Consider the following 20,394-nt stretch of genomic DNA (forward strand, 5'->3'; position numbering starts at 1 on the left):
GAGGCGGGAGAGGGGGACATAATTCAAGCTATTCAGATTCTGCTATTTAGCATTTGCCGATCACTAATGTGATATTTGCAAAGTATAATATTTTCTAACAGCTGTAAGAACAAGAGAGCCTAAAATTTCTCCCCATACATAATATCCATGAAATTGCATTGAATATTGTAATGATGTGTTATGCTGCCATTAGCTCCCTGTGAATACCTAATTTGGAAGGTTAATGAAATTGACAAATGTGTGTACTGTATGTGCATTGTCAGTACTAGTTAATGGCAACTCTCACATTTTTATTTGGAAAATTATATAAAACTGAAAGTGACAATTATTGTAACTTCATCTTTTTTGGAATCTAGCACAGTGCGCAGTTTATTTAAATAGGGTTGTATGTGTTTTAAATTTGTATACCATCATATGAAGTCCTTTGCTCATCATGTGATTATAGACTTAATTTTTGTATGAATGAATGCATGTATTGTGGTCTTTTACAGCATACTGGGCCAATTTTTTTGGCTTTTTTTGTGTGTATTCCACACTAAAATACCATAAGTCCTTGTCTTTCTGTTGGCTCAACAGTGCTTGATTACAAAACTTGTGCCAGTCAATTCAAAGAGACATCACACGTTCAAAATGAATTTCCCCAGGCACGGAAAGTGTGCTAGAGCACAATGAAAGAGTATGCTCTTGTATTTTCTGTACATGATTGAGCATCAAAAAGGTCACTGGTGGCTGCTGCTGCTTCATTGTATGAATTTGATGAGATCCTTGAAATTTGGCCCCAAAGTATTTCTGTGGCATTAGAAAGAGCTTCTTTAGGTCAAGGTCACATTTGTAGGTGTAGAGTCTGACTTGAGATCTTCTTTTGGTCTAAAGCCTTTCAAATAGACAGTTTCACATAGTGAATGATCCCTCATGGTCCTGATGATCTCAGGTTCATCTCCTGGGAAGTGAGAAGACACATTGTGGTAATCCTCTGTGACACACCACAGCATGGATAATGTTGCTCCATCCAAGGTTTGTGAACTACAAAAGGGTGGATGGATGGAGTGAAAGCTGAACAGCCCACTTCCCTTGTTATTTAATTTTTTGTGCATCTCTTCAACTCCTCATGGAGTTTCTTCTGAGGAAGCAAGTGTAGCAGAGGAGGGCTGCTGCCCTGAGGAGACCATATGTGTCACTTCCAAGAACAAAGCAGTCTTTTAAACCCAGCACTATATTGAGCCTGTGAGTCATGAATCTTTAGATCAATAACCAAAATGTTTTTAAATGTGGGGGCAGCCCCAAACAGAGTGACTCAGCGCCGGCAGTTCCACACTCAGTGTGCTTCGGTGCAGAGTCTGGTTTCAGATCACTGGTCGCTGGAGTAGGGCCAGGTGATGTGTGGAGGCTGAGGCGCTGCTTGTGGGCACAGCAGAGTGAAGTTTTCTTTTTTATACTCAGCACACCTGCTCCTGGGTCAGCTTCAAGCAGGAGCTGTGTTCTCAGGGTGTCTGCAGTGCTGCCTGCAAGTCAGCAGCCCATCTGACTTTCTGGCATTTTTTGTAAGGTGACTTGGAGTTGCTGAGGCTTAAGATGTTCTTAGGCTTGGATTCTGTTGTAGCTTTTCCCTCTTTTGTCATGCTGTATTAATAAATATATATCAGACTCTTTGTTGCAGATGCCACAGATTCCAGTGGTCTAAACTCTGAAGAGCTATCAAATGCTTGTCCCTCTCACACTTGGCAATAAGGACTCTTTCTGCTCTTGTCCCAGTCCTGGTAGCCACATCACATCAGGCTCATAGTAACCCTCAGGGAGATGCTGGAGGAACAATGAGAAAAAGTAATCATGAAGAAATGTTTCCAATGAAATTATTTTTCCTCAAGAAAGGTAGTAGAGCCACCAGATTTTTTTCAGCTTTTTGATATTTCAAGCAGAAGTGGAAGAAGATTAATAGTGATTTATATTGAGAGAAGATGCTGCAAGGACACCATCGGAACTGGGTCCAGGAGTGGCAGGGGACTCCTTGGGCTGGGAACACAGGAGCTTTATTATGCAGGGCTTGTCCCATCACCTCCAGCAGTGATTCCTTCTAGGAAGCATATTGCCACCCTGAGGGTAGCAGATGTGGAACCCTGACTCCTCAAAGACCATTGACTTTGGTAAGATCACACCGAGAAAGAAAACCTCTCTAGAAGAATCATCCCTCTCCTTTAAGAATAAAAAATTCTGCTGGAAATTTGGCTATAAGCACAGAGTGTCCACTCAGAGCACTAGGAAAACTGAAAGTGAGTAATGTAACAGAAAATTCTCTTGATATCTATGGAACATAACAGAGGCCCCATCTATCAAACAGCTGTGGATAATTATTGATTCATTATGATGTTTCAACATTTAGTGAAAAAACTCTCTAATGACCTCCAAAGACGCCAAACTCAATTCAGTGAAAGATAAAATAACCCCCTGGCTATTTAGCCAGTAGAATTCGAAGAATTAAGATTTCATTTATTTTCTAATAAAAGCCGCCAGGTATAACATAAAGAGGACCATGTTATACCTCCCCTTTTCTCATCTTGAGACACACCATTAGTGAATGTGGGATAACTGAGGTGTAAGAAAGGGTGCTACATTAGAAATAGAAGAGGCAAAACTTTCACAGTCCTAGAAAGGGCAATTATTCTGTTGCTTGTTGAATGTATTTATTTCAGCATATTTTCCTAAATATCTATACTACTAAAAAAAAAAAAAAGAGAAGGGATGTAATTTCAATGAATGTGTTTAGTACAAGCCATAGCTCTGCCTATGCAGCTGTTTCCCAAGCTGGAAGAAAATAAAATGCTTTGGCACTCAGGAGCAAAGAGTCTTGATTAAAATGTAATGGTTTAACCTCTGACTTGCTAACCTTTGATTTTAAATGTAAGAAAAGTGAGAATACCTGTCACCAAAACAGTTTTATTGAATCAAGGAGATACAGGCAAAATAACAGTATTTTTGATGTGAATTTGTGTTGTGGTACCTTCTAATTGAGAGGTAAAAATTGAAATATTACTTCTATCTGAGGCTGGGGGGCAGAAATCCTACTAAATCCAACCTATCCAGATTTCTCTGCTAATCTTCTTCTTTCATAGCTGATGAACTAGCCCTCAGGATATTTAGCTTTGTTCAGGCCCTAACAGTATGGAAATTTTCATGACTTTCATAGTTCTTCTGATTTTTTCTCTATTCTTTGATTAAATGTATGTTGCTCATAACACCCAGCTTTCAAAATTTTCCTGTTTCCTCCATGACTAGGTTTGTCACAGTCAGACTGGAATTTCAGCCAGGTGGAAGTACTCTACCCATTGTCTACTCCAAAATGGTTCAGATTATGTAGAATTAGCTTTCCATAACCACAATCAAGTGTTAGCAGCGTCTTTCACAATCCACTTGTCTTACTTGTTGCCCTGGTAGAAAATCATCTTTCTGGATCACATACAAGGCATTCAGGTGCCACAGGGGTTAGGAACAGAATCACCAAGGAGGTAGAGGAGGCTGACAGCTTCACAGCAGCACTCTCTGATGAGGTGCAAGTCCTTGCCATAGTGCGGTATGTCACATCCTGAGTGTGCTGGCATCCAGTGTATAAAAGCTAGAAATAAATAACTGTGCCTATCCCAGTCTCTTTCTTTCCACTGTGGGCTCTGTGGCTTTAGCTCACTATGCCAGCCTTTCCTGGGCTTCTAATTTGTTATTGTTTTCAGGAGAATGATTGGTGTCTGAACAGGTTAGCCCTGTAGGAGGTTTCAGCAAGCAGCTCTGTGGGATACGGGCAACATGTGGAATACAGGGCATGGGTGATGCTTAGCACCCACCTATACAGCATTTTTCTCTTTTCTTGACTTTGGTGAGTGTCCTTCAGTGAATGAGGCTTACCTGTGGGAGTTGTAAAGTATATTGCTAAGTTTCTTTTCCGTGTTTCTCTTAAAAATCTTCTGTGCCTGTTGCCAAAGATGAGAGGTTTGTTTTCAGACTCTAACTTCTCAGGTAAAGCTGTTGTATTTATTCTGACTCACTAGAACAACAGATAAACATGAGATTTTTGTTTACATTTATTGCTCTTTGTGTATCTTTACATAGATGGGAAATATTTCTTCCAAGGCTTTGTTCATTTCCAAGGTATGAAAGAATGAGGAAAAAAGGCACTATATAACTTAATCTCAGTAGATGCATTTGGGCTCATGTGTTGTCTATGACCTAGTGGGGTGTGGTTAAACTGGAGACAGATTTGGGTTTACCTCTTCTAGGGTAACTAACAGCCTAAGCTTTGGCCATCACTTGACATTAAAAATAATTTTCCACTTTTTAACATGAAAGCTGTGAGTCATCCCTGAAGTGAGTGTTGCCCGTGTAGTGCATTTGAGGAATGGTTTGGGGCAGGCTGACTTGCATTCACAGGTCCTATAATCTGTCATCCACTTTGCAGTACTTTAACACACAAACATTTTCACAGGCTGCAGACAGTGACTCTCTGCTTAGATTAACCACAAGCTCTTTCTGCTTCACCACAGTTTGACCTCCTTGATGATCCACACATTGTGTTTGCAGACTGTGTATGTATATCTGGCTATATATAGACTTATCAAGACATGCACAGCATAGAAATAATTTTTATTTTCAAATGTGTTTGGTTTTGATTGTGATCTAACTGGTCATTTATTCCTCGTAAATGATTTTTGTGGTGTTGGTCAGTATTGTGGAGGGCTGTTAAATATTGGTCCATTGTTTTCAAAAAACCAGAGAAGATAATTCTGTTACAGAATCAGGTCAGAAAACACCTTGAGAGGTCACCTAGTCCTGCTGTGTTGCCTTAAGGTAGGCAGTCTGAACCAGTTAGTCCCCGGGTGGTCTGCTCCAGCTCATTCTTGGTGTCTTGTCCTGCTCCCTGATGTCTGAGTGTGGATGCTCAGCATCCTCTGACTCACCACAGTTCATTGGAATAGACCTCAGTTTATTTCACTAAGGCAAGCTGCTGGCTTGTGGAAATGAGATGAATCCTCCTACTTCATCTCCTTGACTAGGAAGGTAGAGAGAGGCAGAGCAGGCAACAGAAGATTATGGCTGAGCTAGGACAGCCAATGCTCTCTGCCATGGCATGTGCATTCACATCCTTGGCTTGAGCTTGTAACTGCTGAGATTGGGCACCTGCTTCTCAGCTGCATCAGGTCCTTCATAGCTGACTTCAGCAGAGGCTGTTCTGAAGTGAGAAGCAAGCTGATCCTGTGGTCCAGGTACCTGCAAGTAGCCCCTATGAGTGGATAAATGATCAGATTTTTGAGGGAGACTATAATATGCCACAGGAATACATGTTCTCACCTGAGGCACCAGCTATTCTAGTGTCTTTGCCAAGGTTGGCATCTTCAGAGAATGATGGGCCTCACTGTTGGTGTGGGATGTAGTCGCTTCCAAATGCTCTTGCAATTCTCTGCACCCTTTGTAACAGCTCCATACTGAAACATGCTAGCCCATTGTTGACAGTACCTTCCCCTAGTGAAAAATGAGCAGGAGGAAAACTTGAATTCCCATCTTCTCAGCCCATCATGGAGTGCCAACTAGGCTGCATTCAGTTGCTGTGCTTTGCAGTGCCCAGCCCCACACAGTGTCTCTCTCCTGACACAGGGGTGTGGGGTGGATGGACTGAGGCCAAGAGATACTCCTTAGTCACTGCCTTCTGATGCAGCCTGGTTTTTAATTTTATATTGCTGTAATTCCAAAGGAGTTTGTCCAAATGGTCAAAAAACAGCCATTCCAGAAGCTCGTTAAGGAGTTTCAGCTGGTTTATTTTTAAGAGCACTTTCTCACTTGTTCTGACATGAGACACATGAGGGTAATGTGCTCCTCTGCCTTTTTTTTTTTTTCAGCATGTAGAAACTTGTTATCGGTTTCATTGTGCAGATGAAAAACTACATCTTGAGCAACATCCATAAATGTCACAGGAATGGGTTTTTTCAAGTGTTTACTGAGAACATATTATGTTTTAGTGTCTCTGTCATAAATACCTTTTTGTTAATCTTTCACCCTCACTAAATCTATTACAAGCTTTAATCAACCTTTCTAAGCAGTAATAAAATGTTATCAGCAGTTGGCAGAGATTATAAGTGACAGACCCTAATGTTTTCTAATGATTGTCATTATTTCAAAGGTTGTTTGTAGTTTTATAGAAAAATAATTAGATCTATTGCATACATTTGAAGACTGGGGAGTGTACCTCTTCTGACAGTTTACTCAAGAAATCTAATTTGTAAATAATTACTTAAAATGAAAAAAAACTCCAACAAGCTATAGCTGAATGGAAATTCAAGATATATTTAGGCAAATGCAGGCATGCTTTATGCTAAAGAGAAAAGATATTCCCCATGTGAATACATACAGTTCAGGTTTTTCCCCTGTTGTCAACAAGACCTGAAGTCTGAATTTCCAAGACTACAGTTCCTTCTTTATCAACTTGTCAACTTGTGGCACACACAGAAATAGGCTTTGTGAAACTGTTACTTTATATTAAGCAAATGATTTTTCCTTTTAAGACTAAGTCAATACTCTTTCACTTACATGCCGTGTTTCTGCAACTGGAGAAGTGAAATGTTTAAATGGGACATAAGTGAAGGTGAGAGTTTCTCAGTCCCCTTAAAGTTTAAACGTTTGGAGTTTTTAATTATTTATTTTATTTTATTTTATTTTGTTAGGTTTGACTTATAAACAAATATCCTGTAAACACTATGTTCTGGCTGAATTTCAGTGTTGATATACTCAAACAAGATACATTTCCCTGATTTCTCAATGGTGTGATTATATTTTAATTTTGACTGTTGTGATCCATGGTGGTGTTGAATCTGGAGAAGATTCAGCCCTAAGCTTAGCACAAGCTAAATATTTGGTGTGTGCTCCTCGCATGGTGTTCAATCAGCACATGGTGTCCCATACCTCCTGTCTCCCATGTACCAATCCACCATGGTGCAGTAGCTCCCTAGCTCCAAGTTCTGCTGTGTCCCTGAAGCTACAGAGGTTTTTTACTGCCCCCCTTCCCTCCCAGGTACAGCCCCTAGGCTTAAAGAGGACCACAGCCAGGACCTGTTCTTAGGCAGCAGCCAAATGGCATCTCCTCATCCCTGTTTGTTTTCTCTCCTGTTATATGACCCCCAGCTGTGTGTCAGTTGAGAAAGGGCACCTATGAAGCAGCACGTCAAATACTTGTGGTGAATATACCTACAGTGCTCCCAGATACTTACTTGTCCCACAAAACTGAAATCCTCACCAGTACCAGGCAGGGAGCATTTTATAGTTTAATGTTGTTTCATACCCAGTGAATGCTCACTGCTGACCTGCTCTCAGAGGGTGTAAAAAATCTGTGCAGGTCTTTAGGTCTCATTGGATGTGTACCCAAAAGCAAGCACACACACATACACACACACACACACACACACACACACAAAATCCTTTAGGCTAAGTGACCAGTTTAGGCACAAGTGTGGGCCAAATGAGATTAGTGTAACTGAAGTGGATCGTAGCTTTTTAACAGCAGACCTTATCCAGTCTGCTTTTAGGCCTTATTCCCCAAGTACACCCTCTTCTCTGACGTCAGTTTTCCCCTTGCTGGGCATGAGGATCAGCCATGCACTCAAGATGAACTTGCAAATGATTATTAATTTCTATGTATTTTTTGCAAAGTTTGGTTTATTTCTCGTGGTGGGTTTCTGTTGGCCAGTGTAGATGTGGACTCTCTTTATTCATGTCATCACCTCTTAGGCATTTCTAGTGTTATGCTGACTGCCTTTTTTTGTCTCTAGTGTTCTCTGTTTCTGCACATTCCAGAAACTTCCTTGTTTAATTCTGTTAACAAAAAAAGAATAATATGTTTAAAGAAAATTAAGCTGATTTGTAGCTCCTTGGTAAAAACTTTTTCTAAGCAAATTTTTTCTAAGCAAACTAGAAATTTTTAGAAATTAATTTCTTTTCTCAAACTCTCTATTATGCTAGAGAAGGATGTGCATCCTAAAGATATTATAAAGTAAGCAGAAAACCCAACTTGAAAGGAGAGACAATGTTTAAAGTTAGCATTTGGAGTGTATCTGCAAGAAGCAGCAGCAGTGTTTAAATGGGGAATTCCAGACTATAAATTCTTTTTCAGCTAGATTATATGCAGTACAAGTGTTGACTTTCAATTTATACCTTTGATATGACTCATTGAATGTTCTGATTCTTAGTTTATTTGTCCTGTCTTCAGCAAAATGGATTGAATATAGGGTTATCCAACCATGATGCGTTGTCTCTGTGCCTCAGATGTTATATTGGTGAAATCTTAGAGTCTGGCACTATCTAAGAGGAGTATAAAAATTTGATTTGGTCTGCAGCCAGCTTTCCTCCTACTCTGGAACAATGATGGAACATCTGGAGAACGCTGTATTCATTAACCCAAATCCTGAACACTTCACATAATACCTGATCCTGTAAGAATCTGCTTAGTTTTCAAGCCTGTGTAATTTGTGCTGCATGCAACTAGAGCACATTTAGTCAAAGGACCTTGTCTCTTACATTTTTGAGCTTTTATGTGACATTATCTTTGTCATAATTGATGTAACAAGATTCCCATTTGTTTTCTGATTTTAAATGCCAGTTACATGCATGGTGGCTCACTTCATTCTCTCTCCTCCAGAAATTTCTTTTATTTTTAATTTGTATTTTCAGCTAGAGACCTTAGGGTTTTATTTTACCCATGGTCTCAGCTGAAGCCATATGCCAAGGGGCCTCTTAACTTTCTTGAGGATGGATCTTGGAATATCAGACTGGCATCAGTTTGCCACCTTTATTGTTTTTCCTGTTTTCATAATCTCCCCTTCTCACAGCGGCAGATGCACACCAGTATTGTGGCTGTCAGAATAGCCATTTTCCTCCTGGGGTTTCATGCTGTGCTCAGGCCAGCTGCTGTGGAGTATACAAAAGGGATGCAGTTGGTACATCCCAAGGTTTGAATATCCTCTGTGATTTTATACTCCGTGCTTGCCTAAGAAAGGGATTGTGTTTATGTCCTCATGACCTCAGATCCTCTGCATGGGTTTGATTCTTGATGAGACCAAATAAAGCTAAACTCCTTAACTCTCATTTAAAAATTACTATCCTAATGCAAAACATACTCAGCTGTCTGTTGTAGGAGAGGAGGATTGAGGCAGTGGTTAGAACAGCCTGGAACTTTTTTCTACCTTTACAGTATAGGTATACTCTGTGCTTGACCTTGGGTGAGTCCCATAGGCCAAGATCCAGAAAATATTTATGCACCTAAATCCCATTGTGGGAGATGGGATAGGAGAAAGGTCCAAATTTTCAAAAATCCCGATGTTTTCAGAGCACCTCATCTGCAAAATGAATGTGGAAGCTCGTGGTTTTCTTCAGCGGGATGTCATGAGAACAGATGCACCACGTTGTAGCATATAAGCTACTCATCTTTGCAAAGCCCAAATACTGAATCAGAAGGACCTAAAAGTGTATGTTATCCCGCTATGTAGCTCTTCTACTGATGTTTTCAAATCTAACATTTCCTTGCAGGGTTTGGCAGAGACGGAAGAGGGTTTGGGACCAAAACTGAAAATTCTGTCTTTGCATTTTATCAATACAGCCTCCAAAGTTTTACATAAAAATAGCTCAGAAGAGCCACTTCTCAAGGCCTTGACACCAGCATTGTTGAAGGAGTTAAGGCCATTAGCTGGATGCCGTAAAAATACTTAGTATCTCACATCTTCAGAGCAATGAACAAATACTAACTAATTAATTTTCAAAATAGCCTTACCTCCACACCCCATGGTCAACCCTGATTTAAAAGTAAATATTCCTTCTGCATAAGTAATCAAGGCTCAGAGCTTTATGCTCTAAAAGGGTAATTGACTTGTGCCTTGTTTGTGATTCTGATAAACAATTCAGAGTGGTTGAAAGGATGCAGAGCCAGAGGGAAGGTCAGTAGCAGTGATGAGGTATGAAGTGAGAAGTGCTTCTTCCCTAGATGTCATCAATATATTTCTGGACCTAGCTTTCTTTCCAGATTGATATGAGAGAGATGATATTTATGGTATGAAATACTATGTCTGCCAAGTCAGAAGAATGCATGACTATGATGGTACTTTAGTATACTCTTTAAGGTATCTAAAATTTCAGCTTGCCATTGCTCGGTATTTTTACTGGTATGCAGAAGTGCACCACAAGTCAGTTCACTTGCTTCAGTTCTTTCCTGAGAGTGGATCCATCACTGGATCCAGTGACAAAGTGCAATACTGAAACCAAATTGATGGTTAGTGCAAAGTAAGAGGAAATTGCTGTACTTAAGAAAGATATGTATTAATTCATCTCAGATGAGGTTGTGTCTCTTAAATCTGACCCTAAGAACACATAGATGGGATATGCTTCATCACAATTGATTTGTCTCACGCAACTGTGACGGTGACATTTAAAATATAACCACTTAGTGATCACCAGTTGAAAACTGTTCTCATCAGATCTGAATATTCATGCTGCTGCTGCACAGGTGAGACTCGTGCAAGAGCACTCACTAATTTTAAATGTATGGCTAGAATACAGGGGTACAAAATCCCATTGCAATAACCAGGTATTTACATGTGGAAACATCTCAATAAATAAATGCTAGTAAACACCAAAGATAGCCTCCAGCTATGCCAGATGAGGTCCAGATTGGACATCAGGAAGAATTTTTTCACTGAAAGAGTGGTTCAACAATCAAACAGGCTGGCCAGGGTGGTGGTGGGGTCACCATCTCTGGAAGTGTTCAGGAAATGACTGGATGTGGCACTTATTGCTATGGTTTAGTTGGCCTGGTGGTGTTCTGTCAAAGGTTGGATTTAATGATCTTGGAGAGCTTTTCCAACATTAATGATTCCATGATTCTATAAGAGAATATGAATGTCAGGCCTGCAGCCAGCACCAGGCTCACAGACCCTACATGTGGCAGAAGGCAGGTCATGGCCCTGTGAGTCAGTGCAGGGAAGGGAGGGAATCAGGGTCTGTCAATCTGCTTGCTAGTCTGTGGGCTCAGCTGTATGGTCAAGGTATTGTGACAAGTTGCTACTGTTGTGTTCACCGTTGATTTTAGAGCATGGGTACACTGTCTATTGAACCTTACACCTTGTATGTATTTCTGCAGAATCATGGTCATATCTTGTCTGTCTGAGATCTGACACTTAAAAGATGCTTTTTTTTGTTTGTTGTTGCAAACACAGTCCTCCTGAGTGACTGCAGGAGGTCACTCTGTTAATTCACTTACATCATGTGTGTCATACTTCTTTTCTACTCCATGCTTTAAGGGTAAACATTTCAGGTGCTGAAGTGTATTACTACTGGGAGTCAGGGGTTATTGATGTATACAAATTTAAAAAAACTTCTCAAGGTAGGGAGTTGAAAATTGTGTTGCTGACTTGGCAGGGATGGATATTTGCATCAAGAGATGAAATGTACTTTTATATGCAGCGAGTTTAGGTAACAACATTAGTTGCATTGTGACCATGGTATTTGGTCTTCAGAGGGCTCAAGTTGGGACTGTGAATCACCATTGTAGTGCCTGTATCAATAAAATGCTGTGTACTTACCAGCCCAAGAATGTGCTGATTGCCTGGACACATAAAGCATCATGTAAATCTTCTTGAAAGACGAGAGTTTTAAAGATCACAAAGCAGTTCTAGTAATGAATAATATTTATAAAAAAACCATTGAAATGGAGCACTTGACAAGGTATTAAAATATGCTGTAAGAAATTCAGGTGTGATTGGTTAACGGAGTTAAGAAGAATGGATTCTTGCTGTGCCAAAATTGAGTTTAGTTTGCAAGCTATTCCTGGTCCTGCTTTTGAATACTAAAAATTCAGCGTTTGTCACAAAACCACTTCAGCTCAGTTCAACACACCTGGGTGCATGCCACAGTGGGATTATCTCTGATCTAATCACTAGGGAAAGTGGTCTTTTCAGGTCAGGACTGAGGTCATAATTAGATTGTATATAGAAAATTATTCCTTCTCTCTCTGAAGCATGCTTATTTACAGTATCAGGTGGTGTTCACTCATGTCTCCTCGTTTCATCATTGAAATGCTAATACTCATTCATCAGTGTCACTGATACTCCATATGTGTGTGTGCACAGGTTTTATACTCTCAAGTAGGCATTGCAATATCATTTTCAAAAGTAGACCTTCCTTAATACATTTAGGTAGCTCTATGTATTTATTTAGGTCAGTGGCTTCAGTGGGCATTAAGTTTTTATCCATAGTGATAATATTGGGCCTTTGTATTTAGCTTGTTCTTAGTAAAGCCATGAAGCACATATGCAATGCTCTGAGCAATTGTAAAACATAAACAAAACATAAATTCTTATCTTGGTGTTGAAATATTAAATGTTCAAATGTCATAAAGCTCCACATACCAAGGTTGCTCCAACAGTATGAATTAACTGCTTGTCTACTATGCATTCTGGTTTATATCATCTCATACCTTTTCATCAAATAATTGATGAAAATGAATATATTTAACAAGGACAGCATTTCTATTAGAAATCAGGTTAATATTTTGAGATAAAATATTGGAAACAAGGTAAAACACAGCAGAAGGTAATAGGTGTAAAATCTTTTCTTCCTCTCTCCTTGCTATCATTTTCCTGGATCTGTTTTGGTATAGAAATATCCAGAGGCTCTGTCTCTCACAGCTCCTCCACTCCTCCAGGCTATTACATCAAAAGTAGGTGTAGTTAAACTCAGCTCTTCTAAAGTCCCATAATATCATCTTGGTAATTCTCACCTCAGGTTTTAAAATCCACTGCAAATGCTAGTGCCAAGCTGGATGTGATATGGAGACAGGTTTTGGTGTTTTTCTTCCATTGGCCTACACAACTGCATGTAGAAAGTAACTGATTTTTGCTGGCATTTTGAGATCTTGATGCATGGTACATGGGTCAAGTTATATAAGATTCCAAGCTGTCATGTGAGATTAATCACTAGCAACCACCTTTGGAGAGGGGCATGTCTCAAAAAGTGAGTAATTCCAGGGATGTAAGCTGGATGTATAATTGAAGCTGGATGTGCAGGTAATGTTAAAAGTTGTTAAAACTGTGGCTAAAAATAGTAAGGATGCAAGAAGAACAGGGCCCTCTGCAACTATATCCATGAAAATGGAAGGTAAGTTGGTGGAGGACAAGATAGAACACAGATGAGTGCAGCGTGACTGCTGAAAGTCTAAGCTCATTTTCTAGACATACTCAGCAGTCCTGGGAGAGAAATAAACCAGGGCATGATTGGTGCCACCCTATGGCTGACATCTGAGTTCAGATTAGTGAGTCAATAGAGTTCCTCTCTATTGACTGGAAGATGGGAGTCTAGCCTGCTGTATCAGGCACAGACACCTACTTTGAAAACAATCTGAAATAGGAGAGGTGATCTGTGCCCTGATCATGCTGGAGACACACTGCGTGATTTTCATCTATTGCACAACATCTAGCTGTGAATGGAGGGTCTGAAAGAGCTGTTTTGTGCTGGTAAATAAAAAAGGAGAGAAACCCTCCACAAAAGGCCGAGTGGGTTTTCACAATATCTGGAATACAGCAGCGTGAACTTCCAACAAACAGTGCAGTTTATTCTCTTTCTATTGATATCAAAGAGATTTTGCTGCTGCATCTGGTGAGGGAGGGAACAGAGTTGGGGCCAGCATTTCCATTTTGGAGCCCTTATTAACGTCATTTTGAAATAAGTGAAGAGCAGAATGCAGGTGTTGCTGGAGAAATAAATCCTACATTAAATATTGCACATGTATCTTTGCATTAGTCCTGCTCACGTATGGTTGAGGGACAATGTGTGTGTTGAACTCTATTTTTCTTGGGCACAAAAAGAAATGTGACTCCCATGTCCTCCTCAGGTACCATGGACACCTAATAGAAAATATTATCCAGTTTTGTCATCCAAACCAGAAGGAATATTTCTTAAAGCTGGCAGCAAAAAATAGGTTCTTGGTTTGTGAGTGTACAGTAGTTTGAAAGGTATTTGATAATTGGAGTCTTGTTTTTCTCCCTTCACCAATCTCTAGTTTCTGTAATTGATTTTCTGCTCACATGTAGCTTGGACTCATCTGCACCAATGTCAGCAGTAAGCACTTAGAGCAGCATGGCTGCAGTTCCACTGAAAGCCTTCCTGGGGCTCTTTTCTGACATTGCAACAATGCAGTGCACTGAGTCGGGAGCTGCTGGCATTTCAGAGGTGCTCAATTGCCTTAATTTTCATTGCCTGTGATCATTTGCTAAAAAAAAAAAAAAAAGAAAGAAAGAAAAAGATCCAAACCATTCTGTTTTGCAGTAGGAAAATCTTGTCCAAGTCAAGTCATGTGTTCCTCCGGTACTTGAATTAGTAGCTCTCCCTATCTTTGTTTCTAGGCACATATACAGTTGGTATGAATCTCTTTCTATGTTTAACACTTTTGCTGCTTAAGTAGTGTTCCAAAGGGAGGCTTTGTAATCAGGTATCACAGTTTGCTTTGTGTTTAAGAATGGGCATGAGTACCTGCGCTCAACTGGAATATCTCCTAAATATTGTCAAAGGTAGTCTCTTTAAACATATCCTTATTGGACGAGGCAAAAATCAATCATCAAATTTTATAGTTAAAGACTTTTGAATTAGACTAGCATTAGTAGAATTATTATTATAATTAAAGAGAATAATTAAATATTAAATAGAATGATTCTTCTGTACACAACAGACAGGTAGGGTGTGGAATGATTTGCTACAACATATTTTTCAGGTTGAGTTTGGTATGATTCAAAACTATAGTAGACCCACATTCTGAGAAATGCAAACTTTATATTTCTCATTTAGGAAGCTGTAGCTAGCTGATATGTTGTAAAATGGTACATTCTTTTTTGTATCTTTAATACAACCACTGCATGACAAATGCTTGCACATTGCAGAAATGAGGACCATTTAAATATTTAGCTACCTTATATTTTTTTGGTGTTTCTCTGCATGGGACTCCTATACCTGGAGGTATATGCTTCCAGAGACAGGTCTTTTTCACCACACAGTTTGTACTTTCCTGTGCACATAGTTACTGAGCTGGAGAAAAAACTAGTGGTACAGCTGCTTGACTTTAAGCTTTTGATACGTTCAACAGGAACTACAGGCAGAGTGAAATCAAATGTGGGTCTTAGGGTCACTGAATGTTTGTTTATTTTCAGGTTTGTTTGGGCCAGATATGCACTGGAGAGCATAACCACAGGTGTAAAAGTCGGAAGAAGGTAAAGTTACCTTGCTCTCAGGCCATTCAGTTGTTTTGTGCAACTACTTCATTGGCAAACACATTGAGGCAAATGGTTTGTTATCTCTGGAGACCACTTGGATTATGTGTTTCCCACAGGGATCAGGAAGCAAAGGAGTACCTCTAGCATTCATGATGCTTAGAGATGGGCCAGGATCCCAGCCACATGGTGTGGCATAACAGGTATGTGTAGAACATTTGAACCGACACATTCTCTGCCATATCACCCCAAAGCTGTGGTTCTCTGCACTGGAAGCAGCCTTTTTAAAGCCTAGGACTTTTCATAGTTGTTTGGAAGGGAGAAGGGAGAACTAATGATATGTGTTTAAAAAACAGTAAGATGTGCTGTGCAGCTATGCAAAAGTTTTAACCTGACATGCTTATTTCATGTAGAGGCACCATAGATGGAGCAAGAGGGTTAAAACATCAAAAACTGTAATTTCCCACTGGAAAAGTAAAAAATCAGTGAGTGAAACGTGAAACATACTTCTCAGTGTGAAGCTTTTCATTAAGAGATTGGTGTGGTGTGATATGAAAGAAGAAATCAAGGGTTACACTTTTCCTAACAAATGGGAAGATTTTTTTAATGCTAAGGCACTTGCAACTCGATTTTCCACTGTAAAAGTCAAGGTTTGATTATAGCTCCTGAATTATTATTTATAGTTTAGCAGTTATACATGCCACGTCCTTGGCTGTGGCATTGCAGTTTGCACCATCTATGTCTGCTTCCTAAATTTATTGATCTCATTAGAAGATAAAAATGACAAAGATAGCTCATAATACTTCTGAGAAATGTAAAACCATTAGCAGGTCATTGTCAAAGTTATAACATGTCCTTTTAAGCTGCTTAGCAAACTGGTGGCAGCCTATGATACAGGGATTAACCTGTGCCAGGAGTGACTGAGTGGATCGCAGTGGATGGTTAATATTCAGCCTGCCTGCAAAGCTTTGAAGCTGCCTCACAATATGATACAACAAAGCGATAAACAGAAATACATTAAAAACAAAGGGAACAGAAATTTTCTTTTCCTGTCCTTTATCTTTGTCTCTGACGCATAAGAAGCAGAATGGGTGTTACAGCTTCAGTCTGAAATTAGAGTTCCTTTTTTTTAAAGTTGATTTGTGCTCCCCCAGCAAAAGGAGCCTCTTAGGCTTTGCTCTCTGAGTGCAGGCTGACCTTGTCCAAGACCCTAAGCCAGCTTTTCCTGAAGTGGGACTTTGAAGGTTCTTTCTGTCCTAGAGCCATGTGTAGGTGTGCAGTTTTAATAAGGAGTATTTCAGACACAGTGCACAGCTGTATTTTGAAATTAGCATTTGTTGCCCCAGGCAGAGCCCATTCCATACTGCCCAGTATGCCCACCAGTGCAATGGTCATAATAAGATTTGCAAATTTTTTTGCAGGAGACCTATACACCTGCATTATTCTTATTGTTGTTTACATTTCTTCCCTTAGAGAAATGTCTGCAAGTACTGGCTGATTGCTCTATTGCTTACAGAACTGTTTGGATTTACAGAAAACTTTGTTAAATTGTCAGACCACATACTGCTGTGTAAGATTTGGGCTGGAGGGCCAGGTTTTCTGCATTCGTTCTCAGGGATGGGAGCAAGACAGGTTGTTAAGCACAGCAAAATGCAGAACGACTGGTACCTAATGGCTCTTTTCAGCATCTCACCTGTCTCTTCACTCACTGTCTCTTCTTTCACCTGACTCTTCACTCAGAGCAGGGGGCATAGCATTAAGTGTGATTCAGACACAATTACTGCCAAATCTTTTTGAGGGTGGATTGGACATACACAGGTGAGCTCTGAAAAGAGGAATAGGAAGGAGAAGAGAGAAAGAACAGAAACCTAAGCCCCAGTTTGCTGTTGTTGAGCATCATGTGACCTGATTTATACCAATGCATTATTCTCTTCTAGGAGCAATTTATATGCATATTCCAGTAACAAGTAAACATGCATTAGGGAGATGATAAATTAGCCTAGACAACAGTTTACAGATTACACATGAGAGAATAAGGATAATAACATTATTAATAATTTCATTTATTCATTCCATTTTTAACCTATTAATGACTATTTGTGTATTTTATCTATCACGAAGGCAGAACTACCAGGAAGGGGACCCTTGATCACTAGTACACAAACCTCTCCCAACAAAACTTGCTTCTCTTTTTTTATGTCCACAGTAGTAATTTTAATTCAGTGCAACTGTACAATTTTGACTAGGCCACACAACTATAAATTAGGTGTGATACCATTCTATTGTCAACATCACCAAAGTGTTTTTCCATTAACTGGTGTTTGATTCTAATTCAGATTGGAAAAAACCCCAAACATGCAAAAATATAAATTCTCCTGTTGACGGCTAAGTTCTAGTGGTGAAGGTCTTTGGTTTGTTCTCAGCCCCAGCCATTGGATAGAGAGAATTAATTCTAAGAGCATTCATTCCAAGAGCAGCCTCTGAGCTTGACTTAGCCGGGGTCATGTAAAAAGCTGTTGGCCACTGATTTTAATACTATTCCCATCATTGGTGCTCCAGAGCTATGGGTGTTTCCCATGATTTTCTATCCCAGAATCCTGGAATCCTTTTGCTGAATATCCTTACTTCTGAAGGATTAAGGCAAAGTCAAAAGGTTGCAGAAAAGAAGAGCTAGAACAATTGAAAGCCTGAAAACCCTGCCTGACATTGAGAGATTAAAGAAGATCAGTGTACTTAGATTATCTGAGAGACGTTTAAGAGGTGGCTTGATCATGGTCTCAAAGTCCCAAGTTGAGAAAGAGTTTTCCAATGCATGGGGAATCTCTAATTTAGCAGACAAAAGCCATAGCAAGATCCCGTGATTGAATACTTAGTCTGAACAAGTTCACACAAGGTGTAGCACATATAAGACTGTAGCAGCTAAAACTTTTTTTTTTAAAAGATACTACTGGAGTCTTAGTAATTTCAAGATTTTAAAACATATCTTTGCTAAAAGCTCTCCTACTTTGACTAGAATTATAGGGTTTATGCAGAAGTCATATATACTATGGGTAGATGTTGTGCCCAAGGGCAATCTACACAATTATAATTTCAGAGTTTATTAATTCTTTGGTAATGACTGTTCCCTTCTACTGCATGAAATAGACCCATATAACATACTATCATTTGCAGTTTTCTAGCCTTAATGTCATTATTCAGAAGCTCTCAAAACTGTTTTTGTGCCTCTATGTGCTTAGCCCAAAGAAAGGGAAAGCTAGTAAATATAAAAAGGTATTTTTAGCCTTTTTGAAAGCTTCTTATGCCAATCCCTAAAAAGAAACAAGAATTTTCTCCAAAAATGCAAATGCTCTGTCTAGAAGAAAGAGTATCATTTTAACTGCTTCATCATTATGTGCCACTCTCTGTGTATAGTAAGTGCAGTGTGACAGTTTCTAAGAGACAATCGGGGACTTTTCCAATAACTACATAATTATATTTCGTAATATATATATTTGTGAGGTATAAGACTTCATGTGTTCAAAGCACTTAGCACCCATTAACTAATGCTCACAGCACCTCTATGGAATAGGTAAGATATAAGTATTATAAAGACAGAGGGTCCTCAAGACCTGCTAACAGAGAAAGGAAGAGAGGTTGGTACCTTCCAATTTCCAAATCGTACATTCAAGTCTCCGTATCAAAAGATTGTATTAGCTATATAAATATAGTAACACTGTTATTAGTATTATGTCCTAAAAGTCCATCTATTGCAGTAGTTTTATTTGCCTCCTAAACTAATACAAGGAGTAATGCTGTGACACTCTACCTAATTTGTCAAGATCAGCAGCGTTATCCTCCATAGTTATTACAAGGGCTTGACCTTATGAGCTAGTCCTACTGAAATTAAACTGCTGTATGAAAAGTATGTTTCATTAAAAATAACTGTGAAGGGCAAGTGGTACTACTTATTTTCAAAGTTTGCCTTTATTTTACAGATCAATAGCATTATGATATGGCAGTAAAGTCCATAGAGCAGCAGGGGCTAAGCGCTTGTTCTGCCGACTACTGTCCTTGCTGTTAAAAGAATGCTTTATAAAAGGGACCACTTAAGAAACCAATAACAGGACAGCATAAATAAAATTTATGAAAGGCTCTCCAGACTATTTACAGTCCATTCTGTCCATTTTATGTGCAGAAGGAAGGAATATGTGTCTGCCACAGAGGAATAGCCTTTCACAAGGGATTCCTTCTGCTATGGGGCCCAACACCTACCCTTTTCTCCCCTCTCCTTGACTACACGTCTGGCAAAAGCATCTTGAAGGCACATGTAGCTGCTGTGATAGCAATGCGAAGTCCAACCAATTAAGCCTTATTCATGAATAAATCTCATGCATGACACACTGGAAGGACGAACTGATAGTCACCTATCTAATCCAGAAGCTTTCCAGTGACGTTATGCTTTTTTATTATGTTTTCCATTAATTTGTGAAAATGATTGGCAAGGAAAATATAAAGAAGATAGTTAAGATAGAAATGTGATGGAAGGAAACCATATGTTCAAAACTTGACCTCCTGTCTGGATTATTTTGCCCTGAGTTTTGGGCACCATCAGGCATAGCTTCTGGACCTCCTTGCTCCTAGGGATTGTCATTGTACCTTGATGATTAGTTGAAAACTGCTGAGCAATGGACATAGGGGGAAATGGGAGGATTGCTGGATTGTCACTTCACAGCCTATCACAAATATATACTAGTATATTTAAGAGATGGATGAAGAGATGAATAACCTCATACCAGACCTTCTGAATTTTCATTTTGACAACTTCTGCTGGAGACTAATCGAAAAAACCTAAGAAAATATAAATTCTGCTGGGCTGCCAATATGTGTGTTTTGAGTTACAAAAGGAAAAACCTTACCCCCAAAAAGACCAAGTTTCCTTTCCTCTTTTGTTTTTTGTTTCTGGCACAAGACATGCAAATGTGGGAGGGAGAAAATATCCCGTTTAAAAGAAGAGAGTCTTGGGAAGTTAGCAATATGAGAAAGGAAAGTTTCTTGAAAAAAACCACCAACCCACCAACACAAACTCAGTGTTTCACTACAAAATTAAAAGAAAGGTACAGAGAAGGTAGCAATCACAGATCTG

Source organism: Manacus vitellinus, unplaced genomic scaffold (assembly GCF_001715985.3).
Source record: "Manacus vitellinus isolate BGI_N305 unplaced genomic scaffold, ASM171598v3 scaffold_11_pilon, whole genome shotgun sequence".
NCBI classification, from domain to species: Eukaryota; Metazoa; Chordata; class Aves; order Passeriformes; family Pipridae; genus Manacus; species Manacus vitellinus.